Below are 22,443 nucleotides of genomic sequence, written 5' to 3' on the forward strand. Positions count from 1 at the left end.
AACACCATACATAGTTATTACAATATTATTGACTATATTCCTTATGCTATACCCTACGTCCGCATGACTACTTTGTAACAACCAATTTATACTTCTTAATCCCTTCCCCACTTCACCAAACTCTAAGTCCCCTCTGATCTAGCAACCATCAGAATGTGTTCTCTATGTCTATCTATGAGTTTCTTTCTGTTTCATTTATTTGTTTATTTTGTTCTTTAGATTCCACTTACAAGTGAAATCATATGACATTTTTCTTTTGCTGTCTGACTTATTACACTCAGCACAGTACCTTCTAGGTCCATCCGTGATGTTGTAGATGGCAAGATTTCCTTCCTTTTTTACGGCTGAGTAATATTCCATTGTATATATGTATCACCTCTTCTTTATTCATCCATTCAGGACACCCAGGTTGCCTTCAATCCTGGCTTACATAAGTAATGCTTCTTATGGATGAGCATATCCCCTAGAAGTAGTACTTTGGGTTTGTCTGTATAAATACCCTGAAGTAATATTACTAAGTCCTTCTTTGTTTCTTGTTACAATCTTTGTTTTAAAGTATATTTTGTCTGGTAAGTGTTGCTACCTCAGCTTTTTGTTTGTTTGTTTCTATGTTCATGAAATATTTTTTTCCATCTCTTTACTTTCTGTCTGTATGTGTCTTTTGATCTGAAGTGCATCTCCTGCAGGCAGCATATGTAAGGGTCTTGTTTTCTTATCCATTCAGGTCTCCTATCTTTTGATTGGAGCACTTAATTCATTTACATTGAAAGTGTTTGTTGATAGGTACTCATATATAGTTATTGCTATTTTATTATAAATATTTCGATTTTTTTATTTTTCTTTTTTCTTTCTTTCTTTTTTTTTTTTTTTTTTTGTCTTATAGAAGTCCTTCTAAGATTCCTTTTGATACTGGTTTGGTGACTTATTAACTCCTTTAGCTTTTTCTTATCTGTGAAGATCTTTAACTGTCCTTTGATAGTAAATGATAATTTTGCTGGGTAGAGTAATCTTGGTTGTAGGTCCTTGCTTTTCATCACTTTGAATGTTTGGTTCCAATCCCTTCTTGCCTGCAGAGTTTCTGTTGAGAAATCAACTGATAGCCTTATGGGCGCTACCTTGTAGGTAACTAACTGCTTTTCTCTTGCTGCTTTTAAGATTCTCTCTTTGTCTTTAACCGTTGGCATTTTAATTATGATGTGTCTTGGTATGGGCCTCTTTGAGCCCATCTTGTTTGGGACTCTTTGTACTTCCTGGATTTGTATATCTATTTCCTTTGCCAGGCTAGGGAAGTTTTCTGCCATTATTTCTTCAAATGGGTTTTCAATTCCTTGCTCTCTCTCTTCTCCTTCTGGTAACTTTATAATATGAATATTGGCACACTTGATACTGTTCCAAAAGTCCCTTAAAGTCTCCTCAATTTTTTGGATTCTTTTTTCTTTTTGCTGTTCTGGTTGGGTATTTTCTGCTACCTTGTCTTCTACAACACTAATTTGATCCTCTGTTTTATCTAATCTACTGATTTATCTAATCTACTGTTTTATCTAATCTACTGTTAATGAAGAAATGTATTCTTCATTTCTGTTATTGTACTCTTTATTTCTGACTGCTTTTTTTTCATGTTTTCTATCTCCATTTTTATGTTTCCTGTCTCTTTGTTGAAATTCTCCTGAGATCATTGAGCATTCTTATAACCAATGTTTGGAACTCTGTGTCTAGTAGATTGCCTGTCTCCATTTTGTTTAGTGTTTTTTGTTTGTTTGTTTGTTTGTTTTGTTTCTTTTCCTGGAGATTTGTTCTGCTCTTTCCTCTAGGATATGTTTCTTTGTCTTCCCATTTTGATTGCCTCCCTGTGTTTGTTTCTATGTATCAGGGAGGGCTGCTATGTTTCCTGGTCTTAGTAGAGTGACCTTATGTAGTAGTTCTGCTGCTGTGGGACACAGTGGCACAGTCTTTCTGGTCACTTGAGCCACATACTCCAGATGTGTCCCTTGTGTGGGTTGTGTGTGCCTTCCTCCTTTAGTTGAGCCTTGGTTGCTATTTGCACATCAACGAGAGTGACTGACCCTCAGGCTCATTAGTTGTGAGGAGTGACTGTGACTACAGTGGAGGTATTGTGCTGCAGAGGCTGACTCTACAGAACAGGATCTGTCTCAGCAGGGCTCTGGTGCCTGCTCAATTCACCCCTTGGGTTGTCATTCTTGGAGGTGACTGGTAATGCTGTAGCTCATTTTGAAGCTGACCACTGAGAGTATAAGCCCCAGGACTACCTTGGAGGGGATTTGCTGCAGGTCAAGTTCAGCCACAGCATATTCCCCACACAGGGCCACCCAGCAGGAGCCATAAAGTAATCCACAGATGGCTGCGGCCTGTGCTGTACTTGGATGTGCCTTAAGAGGCCAAGCCATGAACCAAGGCCAGCTGCCTCTAGTGCCAGACTTAGGGCTGCTCAGCCAGAGGTACAGAACATACTCAAGCCAGGTGCTGCTTGCCTGTGTTCTGCAAACCTTTGAGAGATCCTAAGAAAATCTGCAGCATAAGCTAAGGCAGGTGGTTTATACAAAAAAGCCACTGGAAGCAGCGTGGCATGCCTGAAAGTTGGGCAGGGCAGGGTCTGGAATCACCAGGGCATGGTGAACAAGCAGCTTTAGCCAACTTGATGGAAATCAGATATGGCAGCTGCCTGCGTCTGTACAATGGGAAGCGGGAGGGCTCAATAATGAAACAATGGCTTCCACCAGTTCCTGTATACAGGAGAAAGCTGACCCTCCAGCCCCCGTGCCAAACCAGACAACTCAGTTACCCACCATATGTCCTTGCCACCTCTCCAGCTGCTGGCCCAGTACTGGAACTCAAAGCATGTGAGTCCGTTGGTAGTTAAGTCCCTGCGTGGTCTCTTTCAGAGGAGCACCTGGGACTCCAACCACCCTCCCATTCACTCAACCACTATCTCCACTGGTTTTCACAACCAGAAATTATGGGGACTTCTCTCCCCGGCACAGGAACCCTGGGCTGTGGTCCGACTGGGACCTCTCATCCCTCTGGTGGGCACTCCAGAGCAGAGATATACCTCCTGATTTTTAATGGTCACACAGGGCTGTGGGACCAGCCCATTCCACATCTTTGTCCCTCTCGAGGTGGCTTCCTCTTTATGTCTGTAGTTATAGGGCTTCAGTTTGCAAAATTTAGGCAATTCTCAATGATGGTTGTTATATAGTTTAGCTGTAATTTTAATGTGGTCCTGAGAGAAGGTAACACAGCATTTCCCTACTGCGCCATTTTGACTGGAACCCAAGACCTACATTCTTAGCAATTTGCAAAAATACAGTATAGTATTGTTAACTATAGTCAAAACGCTGTACATTAGATTCCATGACTTATTTATTTTATATCTGGAAGTTTGCACTTTTTAACCTTCTTCACCCATTTTGCTTACACCCCCACCCCACCCACACCCTGCCTCTGGCAACCACCAGTCTATATCCTCTGTATCCATGAACTCAGGTTTGTTCTTTGTTTACAATTCAATTTAAATTGAGATCATTCAGTATGTCTTTCTCTGTCTGACATATTTCATTTAACATAATGCCCTCAAGGTCAGTGCATGTTTCCACAAATGGAAGATTTCTCTTTTATAGATTAATAGTACTTCATTATATATGCAGAGGGTGCCAAAAAATGTATACACATTTTAACAAAGGAAAAAAAAACTGTATTAAAATTGTAATATTCAATATATACCAATAACAAAAGATGAATACAAGTCTCACATTTGACTTCTGCAATTACAAGAGGTACTCAAAGTAGTTACCATCAGTGTAATTTTAATACAGATTATTTCCTTTCTTGAAATGTGTATACATTTGTTTTTGGCACCATATATATGATCAAGCAATACGTTGAATGTTTAAATAAAAAAATATTACAGTAAAAGACACATTGCCATTAATTCCCTCAAAATACTCCCCCTCGCTTTGAACACACATTATTCTTGCCACTTTCTGAAGCAGTTCTGGAAGTCCTCTTTCGTGAGTGTCTTTAGTTGCATTGTCGTGGCTGCCTTGATGTTCTGAATCAATTCAAAATGTTTTCCTTTCATGGCCATTTTGACTTTGGGGAAGAGTCAGAAGTTTCACAGTGCTACATACAGTGAATAAAGTGAATGAGGATGCACTGTAATGTTTTTATTTGACAGAAATTGTCATACCAGAAGTGATGTGTGACACGGAGCATTGTTCATGATGAAATATGAAGTAAAAACACCAAGAAAAGAGGACTTCAGAGCTGCTTCAGAAAGTGGTAAGAACAATGGGATAAGCGTGTTCAAAGTGAGGGGGAGTATTTTGAGAGGGATTAATGGCAATGTGTCTTTTACTGTAATAAATTTTTTTAATTTAAAAATTCACCATATTTTTATCACAGCTTGTGTGTGTGTGTGTGTGTGTGTGTGTGTGTGTGTGTAACACACACAGGCACACAATCTTCTTTATCAATTCACCCATTGATGGGCACTTAGGTTGCTTCCGTATCTAGGCTATTGTAAATAATGCTGCAATGAACATGAGAGTGCATATATCTTTTCAAATTAGTGTTTTATTTTTTTTTTTCAGATAAATACCCAGAAGTGGAATTGCTAGATTGTGTGGTTTTTCTAGTTTTAATTTTTTGTGGGTCCTCCATACTGTTTTCTGTAGTGGCTGCAACAATTGACATTCCCACTGAACAGTGCTCAAGTGTTCCCTTTTCCCAGCATCCTTATCAAAACTTGTTATTTCTTATATTTTTGATAATAGCAATTCTAACAGGTATGAGGTGATACCTCATTGTGGTTTTGATTTGTATTTACCTGATGATTAGTGATATTGAATACCTTTTAACGTACCTGTTGACTGTCTATATATCTTGAACCGGTTTCATGTAACTGTTGACCATCTATATTAGTTAGTATAATTTTTCATGGTAGTCTCTCATGATTCTTTGTATTTTTGTGGTATCAGTTGTAAAATATTTATTTCAGTTTTGATTTTACTCATTTGAGTCATCCTCCTGCCTTTGCTTTTCTTTTTTTCTTTTTGTAAGTCTAGGTAAAGTTTTTTCAATATTGTTTATCTTATAGAACCAGCTTTTAGTTTCATTGATCTTTTCTATTGTCTTTTAGTCTCTGATTTACTTATTTTTGCTCTATTTTTTTTGTTTTTTTGTTATTTCTTTCTTTCTACTCACTTTGGCTTAATTTGTTCATATTTTTTTTCCTGCTTTCTAGACATGTAAAGATAGATTGCTTATTTGAGATTATTTTTGTTTCTTGAGGTAGGCATTTATCACTATGTACTTTTTTCTTGGAACTGCTTTTGATACATCCCATTAGTTTTGGTATGTTGTATTCTCATTTGCATTTGCCTCAAGTTGTTTTTTGATTTCTCTTTTGATTTCTTCTTTGAGCTATTGGACCCTCATTAGCATGATGTTAAATTGCCTCATATTTGTGAATTTTCCAGTTTTCCTCTTGTAATTAATTTCTAGTCCCATACCATAGTGATCACGAAGTTGCTTGATATGATTTCAATCTTCTTAAATTTATCAAGACTTGTTGTGTTCTAACATATTATCTGTCCTTGAAAGTGTTTCATGTACCCTTGAGAAGACTATGTATAGTGATTCTTTTGTATAGAATTTTTGTATATATCTGTTAAATCCATTGGGTCTAATGTGTTACTTAAGATTATGTTTCCTCATTGACTCTGTCTGGATGATCCATCTATTGATGAAAATGGGGTAATAAAGTCCCCTACTATTTTTGTATTGCTTTCTATTCTTCTCTAGTTGTATTAATATTTGCTTTATATATTTAAGTGTTCTTATGTTGGGTCTGTAAATATTTACAAATACTATATCCTCTTGTTAGATTGGCCCCTTTATCATTAAGTAATGACCTTCTTCTGTGTGTCTAATTAAAGTCTTTGTTTTAAAGTCTATTTTGTCTGATGTAAGTATCACCACCATAGTTTTCTCTTGGTTTCCATTTGCATGGACTATTTTTCCCATTTTTTCACATTTAGTCTGTGTGTGTCCTTACATCTGAAGTGAGTCTTTTCTAGCCAGCATATAGATGGATCTCACTTTTTTTATCCATTTAACCAGACTTTCTTTTGATTGGAGAATGTATTCCATTTACACTTGAAGTAATTGTAGACAGGTATGTATTTATTTCCATTACTTAATTATTTTCTGGATGTTTTATAGTTCTTTTGTTACTTTTTTCTTCTCTTGCTTTCTTCCTTTGTATTTTGATAATTTCTGTAGTGGTACGTTTTGATTTCTTTTTCTTTATCTTTTGTGTATTTATTATAGGTTTTTTGGTTTGTGATTAACATGAAGCTTACATGTAAGAACTTATATTTTCAACAGTCTATTTTAGTTGGTGAGGGCTTAAAGTCAGTCGCATTGTGAAGCTCTACGTTTTTACTCTCTCCCCCACATATTGTGTTTCTGATGTCATAAATTGCATTTTTTAAATCTTGTATATCCCTTAACAAATTATTGTAGTTATAGTTATTTTTGCTACTTTCATGTTTTAACCTTCACACTTGCTTTATAAGTGATTATTCCACCCCCTTTACAACATTAGATTATTCTGAGAATTATTATGTGTTTACCTTTACCAGTTAGCTTTATACTTTCATCTGTTTTCCTGTTATGAATTAGTGCCCTTTCATTCCTTTTAATATTTCTTGTATGGCTGGTCTAGTGGTGATGAATTCCTTTAGCTTTTGCTTGTCTGGAATACTCTTTATCTCTCCTTCAATTCTGAATGATAATTTTGCAAGATAAACTATTTTTAGTTTTTTCTTTCTTTTAGTACTTTAACTATAGTGTGCCACTCCTTTCAGGCCTACAATGTTTCTGTTGAAAAATATGCATATAGTCTTATGGGGATTTTCTTGTAGGTAACAAGTTGTTTTTTTTTCTTGCTGCTTTTAATATTCTTTCTTTGTCTTTAGCTTTTGACATTTTACTTGTAACATGTCTGATTGTGAGTCTCTTTGAGTTTTTCCTTTTTGGAACTCTCTGGGTTTCTAAATCTGGATGACTGTTTCCTTCCCCAGGTTAGGGAATTTTTCAGCCATTATTTGTTCAAATAATTACCTGTCTCTTTCTCTCTTCTTCTTCTGGTATCCGATAATGCAAACGTTGGTTTGCTTGATCTCCCATAAGTCCCTTAAGATAGTCACTTTTTTTTTTTTCTTTTTGCTTCTCTAGTTAGGTGAGCAACTCTGTTTTTGAGTTCACTATTCTTTCTTCTGCTTAATCTACTCTACTGTCAAAACTCTCTAGTGTACTTTTCAGTTCACTTATTGTATTCTTTAGATCTGTGACTTCTGCATGGAACTTTGTTATATTTTCTATGTCATTAGTGTCTCATGTGTTCATCCATTATTCTCCTGAGGTCAGTGAGATTTTTCTGACCATTAAAAAAAAAATCTCTTTAACAGATAAATCATTTATCTGCATTTAATTAAGGACTTTTCCTGATGTTTTATCTTATTTTTGGTTTGGAACATACTCCTGTGTTTCTTCTCTTTTTTTTTTTTTTTAACTGTTCATGTTGATTTCTATGCATAAGATAAAAGAAACACCTTTCCCATTCTTGAGGAAGTGGACTTCTATAGAAAAAGCGGAATTTGTCATTCAACTTTGTCCTAGCTCTTTGTTGTCTCTCAAACCTTTGTGATTGTCCAATCAATCATTTTTCCCCCCAGTGGCTCCTAGTACTTGAGGGTATGCCAAGACCTGTCAGTATCTCAAAGAGAAGGATCTCTATTAGCATCTAGATTCAGGCTGATCGGAAGCTAGATGTTCAAACAGCAGCTTCTAAGAATGCATATACATATATTTATGTATGTATATATATATGTATGTTCATGTGATCCAGGAACATGATGTCCCATTGGCCATATATATATATATCCCTATGTGAATGCAAGCACAAGTCCTATAAGCAACCAGAGCTGGGTGACCTAGAAGTCTTCCTGCTGCTACACGGACACAAAAATGGGGATGCCGATAAGTGTATAACCTTTCTGAGAGATACTGGTGATCAGGAGTGAGGCAGATAGAGTGCCAAGATGGTGCTACCTGCCCTCATACTCATGAAGATTTTCAGCAGTCCCCTAGATGGGTGCCAAACCGGATGCCTAGTCTTCACGAAAATTCAAGGACAAGCAACAGGCTGCTTTCACAGAAATAGTGGAGGTGGGTCTCAGTCTGCTCTCTGCACTATGCCCTGGGAGTTGTAGCAGGCTGAGAACTATTTCTCCATTTGTTACAGTTTCATGTGACCCAGGAACATGATATCCCATTGGCCACCAAAGCCAGATGATGAAGGGTTGTCCCCTGGGTGGTAGCCACAAAAAAAAAAAAAAAAAATGAGACACCAAATGTAACAATCCTGTCACCAGACACATGTAAAATCTCCCGTCCAGGAGATATTAGCACTCTTGAATACAGCAGAGGGAGAGCACAGAGACCTGCTCATCATCTGAGGTCTCTGTAAAGAATTACAATGGGCTCTTAGGTATGTGGTTTATCGGAAGCTTACCCCTAAGCTCCACAGCTATGTGGATAAGCTAACAGGGCTCTCAGACAGAAAGACTTGGTTCCTCAGACTATTGCCTCTTGCTATCTCCTGTGGGTGGTAGGAGCTAGTTAATTGCTCTTTCTCCATTGGTTACAGTCCCATAGGGTCTGCCCTATTTTTGCCCTGATGGTCACTAGAGCCAGGTGATCCAAAGGTGTTTACTGGCAGCAGTCACAAAGCACCTGAGGAAGGTAGATGGAAGTTACTAGTGAGATGGAGTGAGGCAGAGAGAGAGTACTAACAAGATTTTCATTGGCCTTTGTTCCATGAGAGCCCCTCTGGGGGCTTCTAGTTGTATGCCAAACCAAAAGACTGCCGGTCAGGCCAAAGTTTCAGGACAAGCCCATCGGCCTTTTTCACAGAAAGATTGGAGCTGTCTTTCAGTTGGCTGTCTATGCAGTGCTCTGGTTTTGATAGCTTCCCAAGAACTGTCTTTGATTGTTACAGTACGTGGGACCCGGAATTGCAAGCTCTGCTGGCCACCAGAGCAAGATGATCAGGAATGTCACGTGGGTGGTAGTTACAAAAACCGGGGCATTGAACTTAGAAACTGGGGCACCAGACATATGCACCAGCTCCCCTCTAGGAGATCCTCATACTGGAGTGTGGCAGAGGAAGTATAAAGATGGCAACTGTCAGGGTGTGTGGGGTGGGGGAAGCCTCTGGTTTAAAAAAAAATAAATAACACCCACCACTAGGGTGAGGTTGGCATAGAGCACAAAGATGACGCCCACCAGTCTCTGTTCCTGGAGAACACCCTAGCAGACCTTTAGACATGTGCTAAAATGGATGCCTGCTCCTCAGGCTGACACTTTAAGGTAAGCAAATAAGCGTCTTTCACAGAATGTCTGGGTGCTTTTCAAATAGCTGCTTCTGCACTATGCCCTAGGTGGGTGGACCCTTTAAGAACTGTTTCTCACTTTACCATAGCCCAGTAGGTTTCATGTATGCAAGCCCTATTAGCTTTCAAAGGTAGATGTTTGGGGAAATCATCTCTCAGGAACAGGTCTTAAAAGGCAAGGTGTCCAATGTGGGCTTCGATCACTTATTTCATGTGGGAGAAGCTCCAGGTTTTGAGTTCCCTCCTGATTTTGGGTCATTGCTCTGGGAGTGGGGTTTATGGCAACATTGGTCTCAGCCTTTCTTACTCATTTCAACGAGAGGATTTTCTCATTTCGCTGATGTGTAGGTATTGCTCAGATACTTTTTTCTTTTTCCCCCAGAGGAAATTTTTCCATATGTAGCATCAGATTTGGTGTGCTCCCAAGTATAACTTTTTCATATTAGTCTTTTAAGTCCAGGATCCCATGATCGGCACCAAGTATGCACGTAACTCCTTGTGACATAGAAAATGATACATTACATTGAATTTTGATTGTCTATACATTTTTTCCACAGATGGGGCAAGCAGAAATTTTTATTTGATTGCCAACATTCAGAGAAGTAGAAGGATGGTGCTCAAGAAGCACTGCTGTATTATGCATGCTTAGTAGATACACACCAAATTATCTGAATGGTATGTTAATTGCATGTTAATACACATGTGTTGGTTGCCAGGTGATTTATTGAATGCATTGGACCACAGTTGGAAGATTCACAATTTTTTTTTTCTGTCAGACTCAATAAAACTCTAAGTTTTTATATAAAAGCCAGGGTACAGGGAAATAAAAAGACTGATGTGTCAGCAAGCAGAAATTTTATATAACATAGTTTCATATGTTTTCTTTAGAAAATGAAAAGGTGAATCGAAAGTTATAGGAATTGAATGTGGTTAAATTTTACATATATGTTAAATCAGAGATAATATTGTACTGAGTAGCATGATCTGACTCAGGATAATGAGTCTGATTTAACAAATTTTTCTTGTTAAGTAAAATAAAGAAATTGGGCCACTAATAATTAGATTCCTTGACTGAGCAAAGGGATAAAGTAAGTCAGGAAAAAAAAAAAAAAAACAGAATTTTTAAAGGAAAACTGTGTCACTGAGAACTTGGTCATTCCTTAATAGTGTTGGAGGTTCATTCCTGGGAATGGGGGAAAGGGTTGCCATAAAGGGTCTGAAAACTAGTTAAGAGACTAATACAGCTTTAGTGTTCACATCCATCCTCTGGAAAATTCTCTGAAAATAAACCCAAGTTCTCTGACTCTTTTCACACAAACCTTAGTGGAAACTCCGTGGAGACTGATCTTTGCCAGAAAGGGTCGTTTCCACTACACTCTACCATTAGGCATGTACCTCTATAAAAATGTCATCTTGGAATCCTCATTATGTATCACCACAAACCTTTCTAATTTCATTTATATCAGGGAAATACTTTTCTGAGGAGTAAAACAAAAAGGTGGGGATTTCTTTATTATCCTTCCACAACCTTTTTATTTTCTTCTGCCTGGAAAGCTTTTTGCCCAAACACCTGTGCATTTCACTCGTTTCTGACTTCTGCTTAAATCTCACCTTCTACGACAGACCTTCTCTCTTTTATATGAAAGGACGTCTTCCCATTACCATCACTTTCTGTTCCTTTACTCTTATTTGTTCTTTCTCATGAAATTATTCCCACTTAATATAGGTATATTTCCTGTTTATGGTATCTGCCCAACTTGGATATAAGCTCCATAAAAGCCAAATGTTTGTCTTTTCTGATTAATAGCTGTTCAGCTGTACTAGCTCAGTGTCTGGCTGTTGTTGAATAAATGAAAGAATTTCTTCCTTTCCTCTGTGTCCAGAGGAAATGTTTGCTAAAGTGTTCTTCGTATTAAGCTTGAGGTATTACTCATTCCAATACATTGGTCCAGTACCATTTGCACTTTATTAGAATTTCTAAATGAATATCAACACCAATAAATTTTTAGGCCGTAAGGAAGAGGCTTAAATGGTAGAATTTCAAGAGGTAGAGTAAAAGATATTTGAATATAATATTTTTGGTACTAACCAAAATTCAACTTTTTTTTTTTGGCCATGAAAAAAGTGATAGCCTGAGTATTAACAACTAAAAATTGGAAATGTTGACATACGTTTATTAGCATAACAACTTATTCTTTTGTCACTCTTTTTGTATATACAGTTTTGAAAAAAAATATATGGAAAATTCAGAACTTTAAGTTGGCCAACCAAAAGACATTTGGTATCACTTTAGAAATTCACTAGAGTTCAAAACATGACTAAGCAAATAGATTTTTTAAAAATCATTCTTTCTTTTTGCTATTGGCTTCACTCACATGGAAATTCAATGAAGAACCTGTTTAACAAATACTCTGCAGAAAAACAACTTGCTTTCTTTTTATGTGAGTATGTAAATGGGAAATTCAAAAAAATGTGTAATTAATGTAAGAAAGTAAGCACTGATATCATACTAGCTCTGTTTCTAAATGGCTTCTATCACTAATGCAAAATGCTCTGTCATAACCAATGCTCCTTTAATTTACAAGCTATTTTATATTGCTTGTGTACACATCATAGTCTTCCTAAAATAATGGCCAGATTGTCTTTAGGGAGAAGATATCACTTACTATTCATCCTTCTCTTCTAATAGTAAATAACTAGTAGTATAAGGAAAGATATACCACACCTATATAAATACTTTATGTTATACCTTTGAAATTATTGGTGGCTATTAACTTTTAACATTGTCATAAAAGTTAAGATTTGGTTAGTCTAGGTAAAAAACATTTTTTACATAAATGGTTTGAAATTAGAAGTAAATTAATCCTTTGAATTTGTTGAAACCTATCTAAAAAGACATATAATTATCCTATCTGACCTCTTTTAATTGTTTATGAAATAGAAATGTAGAATTAATGATAAATAAATGTTTAGCATCTATATGGAGCAATAGTTCAAGAGAAATGTGTGTGGGTGTGGGTTTCTTTAGGACATAAGGAAACTAAACAAACTTAGCAACTTATAACACCAGCCACTCATTACATATATGCATTATATATATATATATATATATATATATATATATATAGTAAATATATCTTCAAATGAAGAAAATGACGTTAGGTAAGGGGAAGGGAAATGACGTTCCAAGGGAAAGGGAATGGCTATATTTTAAATGGTTAATGATAAAAAAAAAAAAAGTTAATTTTAAGAGCTCTTTAATGAGGTGTCATTTGAGTTGGGATCTGAATGAAAGTTTAAGCCGTAAGGATATCTGAGATAAGAATACTCAGGTAGAGGTACTAGAGATAGGAAATGCCCTTGTGGAGTTTCAGGAATATTCAGGAGCCAATGAGCCTGGAGCAAAGTATGCAACAAACAATGTGGTACAAAATCTGAGAGGTTCTCAAAGTATCTGTGGTTAAAAAACTGTTTATTTGGAGTTTTGTTATCGTAAATTTTGTCAGAAGTTAATACTTTTTATCAAATACAATTAAATGGTTTGCTAAAAAAAAAAAAATATATATATATATATATATATATATATATATATATATATATATATGGTAAATGTAGATCTACAAAATGCAACCCAAAATTTGACGCTAGAGTCAACATAAAAAATACATTTCAATAAATATAACCGTAACAAACATAAAAAAAAGTTACAAAATCTATATTCTGTTTATGAAAGTGACACGACAGGAAACAACAGTTTCTGGATTATAGGCCCCACTTTGAATGGCTCTGATGGCTAATAGACCATTTGATGGACTTTGTTTTATAGTGAGTGAGACTGGAAGCCACTGTAAGGTTTTGAGCAGAGATATCTTTCAATTTTCATTTTATAAGTATTATTGTGAGTACTTTGTAGAGAAGAGGTTTTGGTGGGTAGACATGAAAGCAGGCAAACCAGTTGGGAAGTTATTGAAACAATCCAAAGAATATAGACAGCGACAGCCCAAGTGGTTGTCAGAGAGGTAAGAAAGTTTGGAATTATAGACCTATTTTGGAGGTAGAGCTAGCAGGATTTACAGATGAACTTTGTAAGATAGGAAATATTAAGTAAAATAAAAAATGAACACAGAGATAAGTATATTGAAATATTGAGTTATCATTTCCTTAGGAAAACCAGAGAAGGGACAGATTTGATGTTTATGTGTGGAGTTTCAGGAGTTTATGTTCAACCTGGTACATGCGATTGGACTTTTAGTGCTGTGTAACAAATCACTGTAAACTTCACAGCTTAGAATACCAGCCATTCATTACCCCACAGTTTCTGTAGGTCATAAATCTGGCCTTGATTTAACAGGATTCTCTGCTCAGGTTCTTAGAAGGCTGAAATCAAGATGTCTGGCATTGTAGGGTTCTCGTTTGGAGCACAGCATTCTCTTAAATGTTCATTCAAGTTATTGGCAGGATTCCATTCTTTGAAGTTGTTGGCCTGAGGTTTTCCTTTCTTCCTGGTTGTTTATCTGAGATTGTTCTCAGCTCCTAGAACCCACATGCTGTTCCATGCCAAGCAATCCTCTCCATAAAATAACAGTTGCTTGTTCAAAACCAGTAGGTGAACCCCTCTAGTTATCTACCAAATAATTATTTGTGAACTAACAATTATGGAGTGACTACCTTATCATCTTGATAATATAATATAACCTAATTAAAGGGAAACTATACCAGCACATTCATAGTTCCCTCCACAGACAAGGGGAAAGGATTATTCAGGACACATATACCAGGGAGTGGGAATCTTGGGGACCATACTAGAATTCTGTCGCCCACCAATGCCTATTTAGTATTTTAGTGGAAACAGCAAATAAACAGTTAAATATAGAGGTCTGGAATTCAGAGGAGATATCTGAGCTGGAGATATACACTTGAGCATCATGTTGGTTATTTTACATTTACTGCCCTCTCCTCCCGTCCGTATTCTTGTCTTTGCTGTTCTTTTCTGTGCCACAGGAGACTAACGTTTATAGAAAACATCTCTTGGGCTGCTTTCCCCTTAGACTCCAAGCTTCCTTCAGCCCAATGAAAGTAGAAGCTTTCAGAATGCCAGAGACTGGACATTTCTCTGACATCAGCTTCCAGCCTCTATTGCCAAAGTTCCATTTGGGCTTCTCCTCTTCTATGATTCTAGATACCCAAGGATCTGATGATAGCATTCCGTCTCCCACCCCATTTCCCCTTCAAGCTAGTGTTTCTAACAACTCTCCACTCTTGTTACTTCCTTTCGTGCTCCTTCCTTCCTGGTTGTTTGCTTAATTATTTAGTAAATAGTCCTTTTGTTAAACCACCCTTTGCTATCCCTTTAAATCTTTAATCGTCCCTTTAGTACAACAGGTGTCGCCAAACAAAGGAAAAGAAAATAACTTTCTCAAAAAATTTAATTGGCCAGTAGAAGATATAATATAGTCCCTAAGTGAGAATCATTTCAGATATCTGAGGTCGGTGTGGTCAAGCTGAAATTAGAACTTGTTGCCATGTAGAGGAATTTTCTAAAATGCCTTATCATAGTTCAGTTAAATTGTTATATTATATCTGTGACATGAAATAAATATAGTCAAAAAGCAATTGAAGGACAGAGAAGCCACTCTATGGAAGCCTTCAGATCTATAAACCATCTAAATCTTTAGCACAGATATTGTTTTAAAGAAAACCAAAAGAGGGAAACAAATAGCGATGATCCTAAAAAGGCAGAAAAAGACTCAGGAAAGGCGGAATGGCAAAAGAGGAAGTGACAGTAGCAGTACGCAAAGGACATGCTTTCCTGACCAGTCCTAAGAATGGCATCATGTAAACATGCATTTGGATTTAGAGGTTGCTCTCTAAATCTCTTGAATAAAGAGATGTACCTAAATCTCTTGAATAAAGTCCTTTGATATTACAGGTGTTGTCTGTAGTATCAACATGACAATAGCTGGGTCAATATAGTAGTTTATAGTTAATAAATTGATTTTTATTCCAACCAAGGCAAATATTCCCAGATGCTGCAATAACATCCCCAGCAGCTTGAGAGGAAAGGAATGTTTAATGTCACTTATTGACCAATGACAGTGTGTGTGACTGGGATTGTTTGGCATTGTGGTTACAGCAGACTGGTGTTGATTTGAATTCCAAGTCTCCCATGTAAACTCTGTACAAGAACAACATATTGCTTGATATCTGTGAGTCTGTATTTTCTGACATACAAATTAAGGAATAATATTGCCCACCCCAGTATTGTGTTATAAAGAATATATAAGATAATGCATGTCAGATGTCAGGTACATTATGCATGTTCAACGAATCTCCTCATCCTCAGTTTTTTGACCTAAATTATAATAAAGACAACTCAACTATGATACAAAAAATAGTTTTTAGATATTTTGGATAATTGCCTCTGGCAATAAGTTCTATAAAATCTAAAATATTTAAATAATGATATACATAATCTTTCATACAAATATATTTTTTTTGTTTAAAACGGGTATTAGACACATTTGCCTTAGTTTAGCACAGTGATATTAAAAAATAAAGAACACTTGATATGAATTCATGTATAAAATAATTTTCTTAATCCATTGACATTTTAGACTTTAGGAATGACTGGAGTTGATTGACATTCCCTCAGTTGGTGAACATTTATAGGGGCACAGATCAGAATAGCAATCACACCAAACTCATGACAGCAACTAGACACATATCACACACATATCATTAAATCCATCCTGCCCTTAACATATACACAATTAGCGCTACATTTTTTTTTTTTCCAGACCATAAATAACCAGAATAAACCTCTGGGAGAATTTAATGACTTACCTTTTATAATGCAGAATTAATCTTCTGCAAATTCTGCAGCATGGTTCCTCTAAATATACCAAGTACTAATGTTAGCAAAAATACTAATATTGAAAGTGCTAGCATACAAATGTACTAGTGTAGAAAATTAATGTAATTGTTGGCCAGTCTAACCACAGAAAAGTGCTGTACCATAGCAAATTAGACTATTTCTTTTATTAACCCATATATCTTATGCCACAGAGCAAACCAATACAATGGGAAGAAATAAAAATATATCCATGCCTTCTAAGAGCTGGAAGTCAAAATACTTAGAATCATTATAAGTGTTTTACCAGACTCATATTCTAAATGCTATCATAAGGACTGCATATATTTTTCCACATTCAATTTGTTCCCTAATTTTTCTACATTTTGAATTATGAGCAGAATAAATTTCCACTGGCCTTTTGAAAGTCACTCTGGCCTTTTCCTAGTGGTATTGTGCCCTGTGTTTTGAACTGTTTTCCCCAACAATGACCCACAAGTCTTTTCCCTTCTGATATGGAGAAAACAAGCATAATTCTTCAATAAGTGGAAACGACCCAAGACTGAGCCAAATTTGGAAAGTAATATTGAGAAATAGGAAGCTTAATGAAGGATAGAAAAAGAGCTGATTACCTCTTGCCTGAGGCTGGGTCCCAGAGGCCTGAATTAATATATAGGAAGATATTGGAAAAGCAAGCAAACAGACAAACAAACAAGCAAACAAAACCATATAAGAATCAATAGGAATTGAGTAAAGATAATGAATTTATAAACAAATTATCTTGGGTGTGAAACTACTACCTTTTTGACTCATATAGTAATTGTATATTACATAGTAAATCAGTAAGAGTAATTCGTCATTCATATGTTTTCTAGCTTTAAATGTAATTCGCAAAATTGGGAGAAGTACATGTATACGTATACATAGAGTTGGTTTTATTATGTAATTATTGAATACTACACTGGAGTAAGCTAAATAATTCAAGCAAGTAATTTATTTGTTTCAACATATACAATGATTCTACGTGTATTTAGAAGGAAGCATTATTCTGGTAATGCCTTATGAACTGTTAGGAATTTGTCTACGATCATGCTACATTTTTAAAATATGTAAACTAAATTGAGATTATCCTGTAACTGCAGCTGTAATACATTTGCTTAAGATGAAGGGCATAAAGAGATTTTAGTTTATTTTCTCTGAATCATAAGCATATGGAAATAAATAATACTTCTACAATTGCTCTTTTATCACTGCTTTAAATTATTGACTGATTGTCACTTGAAAAAAATTATTGATTATACTTTGGGTCAGCTTTATATTATTTTCAGTTTTTATTGCAAATTGTTAAATATTCATTTAATCGTAATCACATATCTTTCATCATTAAATTATTGTTAAGGCAAATTTTGAATGTCTATTTCTTGACTATTTTATTTTACAATATTATAAAGAATACTGAATGTTTAAGATACCTTCATTAATATACTCAAGTAAGAATTTTATTTTCTTCATTGTCCAATCTCTCCTGGCTTACAAAATCATTCCCAATTAATGGAGCTATTTTGCCTTAAAATAAAGATGCTCTAAGTAGGATGTATGGTAAGAATTTGACTCCTTTCTTTTAAAACCAACCTTGGAGATTCAGAAGTTTTAGGTCATATAAATGTTAATAGTAATGTTGTGTCCTTTATTGCATGAACTTTTACTGGATAAAAAACTAATCTATTCAATGAATTCACTATATTGTCTTGGGATACTTTTCATTTAAAGCATAAGAGTTAATCTGGAAAGTATATATCTGCCTTCACTCCCTCTGCACATACAACTATGTAATTGCCATCCCTGCTCTCACCTACTGCTTATATATAAAATATATGGAATATATTCACTAGAAAATATATTCTCTTTGGTTGTCTTCATAATGCTGACCTAAGGGAAGAGTTACCCTAGTAATTTTGTTTTAATGATTATCAATTCATGACAATCTTTGTGTTACATTTCTTAAATCATTAAAGTTAATACCTTAGGCCACTATCTGTACTGACATCTGGAAGATTATTAATTATGTGTATACTTCACTGTCCCTGAACTCTCCTTAGAAGCTCTTTGTTTCATTAAGCTAGGCAACTGCATGGAATGACGTTATCTCACGTTTTACAATCTCCAAGAATAGTTAAGAATCCAGATCTCAGCTAGAATTTTCGTCTTTCATGTTCAAGAATTTTTGCTTCAAGTAAGGCAAATACTGCAAGTTTCTTTTTTTGCCATTACATTGGAATTCTATATCCTAACAAAGACGTGCTCTCACCTGTCAGTTTTTCACTTGAAGTGCCCTAAGTGAGGAATGAGAGTGCCCTAAGTGTAACATAAGTTCAATTTCTGTCACTTTACACAGGCCTTTCCTGGGTATACTCTATTTATACTTCTTCCCATAAAAACGTACCAGAAAGGGGTAGCTTAGAGTAGTTATTCTCTCCTAGGGGAACTGAAAGAATCCATGGCAAATATGTTGCTTTATCTCTTTTCTAGGCTTGAGAACTTGCTTTTTTCTTGTTCCCAATGGCTGTAACAAACATATCTTGATGTTTCTGATGAAGCAGTCATTTGGAATTATTTGCAGGTCTGCAGGATTTTAAACCTCATTCACTGCTGAGGTTGGCTTCTGGCTATGAAATTATAGATCCTAGAGCCTAATGGTGAGGGACACTGAGAATGCACAGAGATATAATCCTTAATAATTCACATTCCAAAGTTGGAAAACTTTACTTTCTCATTTTATAAATATTTAAAGTGAAATACTCCTGATGTTTTTGTTTTATAGAATGCACATTACGTTTAAATCATTTTAATGAGAAATGTGTCCTATTAGGGAGAGTGATATAGAGATTGTTTGGATATTACAAAGTATACTTTATATTATACTCTGTAAAATGTACAAATAGTCTTGGGTTTCAGATGATATCTGTTTTATGAAATGAAAAAATGATGATCAGGATAATAAAGTTTTATTTTTCTTTTCCTCACAAGTGGCATCTTTAGCATCTGGAATTGATGAGTATGTGACATAATGCTTCCTTTGATAGAGGGTGTCTTAAAGTAGAAGAGATGAGTTAGAGTTTTAGTAAGAAATGAATCCATAACTAGAGTGAGTTATTTATTATATGTTTATTTATTTGTATGTTTTTAGTGTTTAGTAAAATAAAATTTATTTTTGAAATATTTTCAGGAAGCTGCAGAATGGCTAATGAATGTTTCTTGGTAAGCTTGTAGTTTTAATTCTATATATGCTCCTTTCTGTGCTTCTGTTTTCTGCAAAAACCTTAATTAAATGTAATCCCTTAGCAGCCTGCTCCTTGGCCTCTTGAGCTAACTGGCCATCTGGATGGAGGGTGTGCTGCAGGTGGACCAAGCTGGTGGCATCATTGACTAAATCTCTCTGAATCTGATCGCTCAGTAAACTGTCAATTGTTTTCTTATGTACAAAATACTAAGCTAGTCCTGCACCCAAGGCTTCCTCCCCTGTGCCGGAACTAGTTGGGCACAATGGAATACTATTCTTCCATAAGAAAAGTTGAAATAGTACCATTTGCGATAACATGGATGGCTCTTGAGATTATTATGCTGAGCAAAATTAGTCAGGCAGAAAAAGCAAAGACCATATGATTTCACTGATATGTAGTATATAAAACTGAAAACAGCTAAAGAGCAAGACAAATGAAGAAATAAAAACTCATAGACACAGACAATAGTTTAGTGGTTACCAGAGGGTAAAGGGGAAGGAGGGTTGTAGATGAGGGTAAAGGGGGTCCGATATACAGTGATGGAAGGAGAACTGTCTCTGGGTGGTGAACACACAAAGTGATGGATGTATAGATGATGTACTACAGAATTGTACACCTGAAATCTATGTAACTTTACCAACAATTGTCACCCCAATAAACTTTAATTAAGAAAACAAAACAAAACAAACAAAAAAACGAAATACCAAGCTATTCCATCGAAATGTCTTGTTAAACATAAAAGATCATACTTTCCATGTTTATCTATATCTTCATAAGTTTGATGATGAACTTTCATAAATTCAGCAGAATTTGGCTCAAAATGGGCAACATAGAGATTGAGGACATCACCATGTCAGTCCTGGCTGTACACGTTTTGAGATTTTCTTCCTTGAAAATTATTGGTGTTAAAATTCTCCAACATTCTTTTGGGAAATAAACTCGAATCATCCAGTCCGGGTCTTCCCAAGCGGCTTTGCATAGTGTATCACCCAGTTCTCTGATGACAATAAAACACTCCCCGTGTGGTATGCTATATGATATATCAATAAACACATATTTGATTGTTTCTATTCCTTCCAAAACCTTATCTTCATTTAACATGTCATTTGTTGGTGCTCGCTCTTCTAGTACGGGTGGCACTTTTAATAGTACTTTAGCTGCCTCAACTGCCTGGCTTGTAGCCTCTTCCAGCCATGAGTGGGTCATTAGCTTATTGACTGGTGGCTTCAGTTTTTGCATGGCTGGCTTAAAAATCTTCTGCCAATTCAATACTGTCATCTCGGTGAGCATGCTTTGGACTTCCTCATACATAAATATAAGATTCTTCATCTCTGAGCTACCAGACTGAGATTCATTCATTCATTCATTCATTTTCTTTATTTAAAATTTACTGAATATTCACAATGATGAGGATACAGTTTCTGCCAAAAAGACATTCAAAGTCTTCCTCATAACCAAGCGGATGGCGTCGCATCCTCACCATTCAGGGCCAGGTAGCTGCTGGAGCAGGGTACCCGGCCAGGGCAGATCTGGGGCCAGGAAACAGTCGCATTCTGTGCCTCAGAGAACTTATGGAGGGGAGGGTCTCCACAGCTACACCCATTATTAGAGTCATTTAAATCACCAGTTGTATGAAGTATTACAGTAAATAATCAAATAATATTCATTTATTAATCTAATCCCAAGTAAAGATGCCTTCTTTCCTCCACAGTCAGGGTTATAGTATCTATGGTACTTCTGTTTGTAATTTTCTTCAAAATAATTGAAAACTGTAAATTCTACTGTCAACAATAGTATGGGTATAAAAGGGGAAAAATACATTTTATTAAATTTAGCAGCAATAAAATGTCTCTGTTTTCATAGAAAACATTTTCTTTTTGAAGGACAAAAATGACGTTAAATGTCTGCATCTTGATTTTCAGGAAATTTTTGGCAAATAAAAAAAGACTGAAATATTATATAAAATCAAATTGTGTATTAAATGATCCAAAAATTATTAACGTGGAGGAATTTTCAATAATAACATAATTAATACATCAATATTTCCATAAATATTTCTTTATGATTCATATGTTGAACTTTTCTAGTGATATAAATCATATATGAATAAAATTTCTGTAAAATACCCATGAACAAAAATGGAGTGTGAGTAAATCTCAACAAAAAATATTTAAAGGAAGAAAAGCCAAGAAACTATAACTGATTGGAAGGGTGAAAGGAGGAAAACATAATGTACTTGCTGAAATAAGAGTAGAGTCAATAATATTGCAATAATTATAGATGGTGTCAGATGGGTACTAGATTTATTGAATTGATCACTTCATAAATATCTAATCACTATGTCATACATCTGAAGTTAATATAATATTGCATGTCAGCTATAATTGTGAAAAGGTAAAAAAAAAAAAAAAAAAAAAAAAGAAGTATTTGGACTCATCATGTAGAACCCTGAGAAGTTAAAGTCAGCAATCATAACTGCAAATTGGAATGACTCATGGGATAAAACAAAGGGTTTGGGTAAAAATCTACATGTAAAGTAGTTATGATGCTAAGTTCCTTCCTTCAATCTGTGAAGCTACAAATTGAAGCTCCCCTTTCTCCTCAAGAAAACTTGAAGCAGATCTCCACTAAGATAAATCCAGAGAGGCTCCTGAATGAGAAAGCCAGGCAGAGCAGAGATCAGGTGTGGGGTCTGAAAGGCTAAATAAAAAATTACATACAGAAGAGCCAAACTTCCAATTTATTCTCTCTCTTCAACTGCTAATGTATTGATATCTGAATATACGCTGCTTCGACAAATGGAGAAGGCCTAACATCTGAAAGGCCCCCGAGAAAG

At 35.6% G+C, this 22,443-nt stretch overlaps 1 pseudogene; it reads right to left on the minus strand.

Moving 5' to 3' along the window:
- Nucleotides 1-19,548: 19,548 nt before the first annotated feature.
- On the minus strand, nucleotides 19,549-20,957 carry LOC117014385 (28S ribosomal protein S22, mitochondrial-like; annotated as a pseudogene).
- Nucleotides 20,958-22,443: the final 1,486 nt, after the last annotated feature.

This window comes from Rhinolophus ferrumequinum, chromosome 2, assembly GCF_004115265.2.
Source record: "Rhinolophus ferrumequinum isolate MPI-CBG mRhiFer1 chromosome 2, mRhiFer1_v1.p, whole genome shotgun sequence".
In the NCBI taxonomy this organism is placed as follows: domain Eukaryota; kingdom Metazoa; phylum Chordata; class Mammalia; order Chiroptera; family Rhinolophidae; genus Rhinolophus; species Rhinolophus ferrumequinum.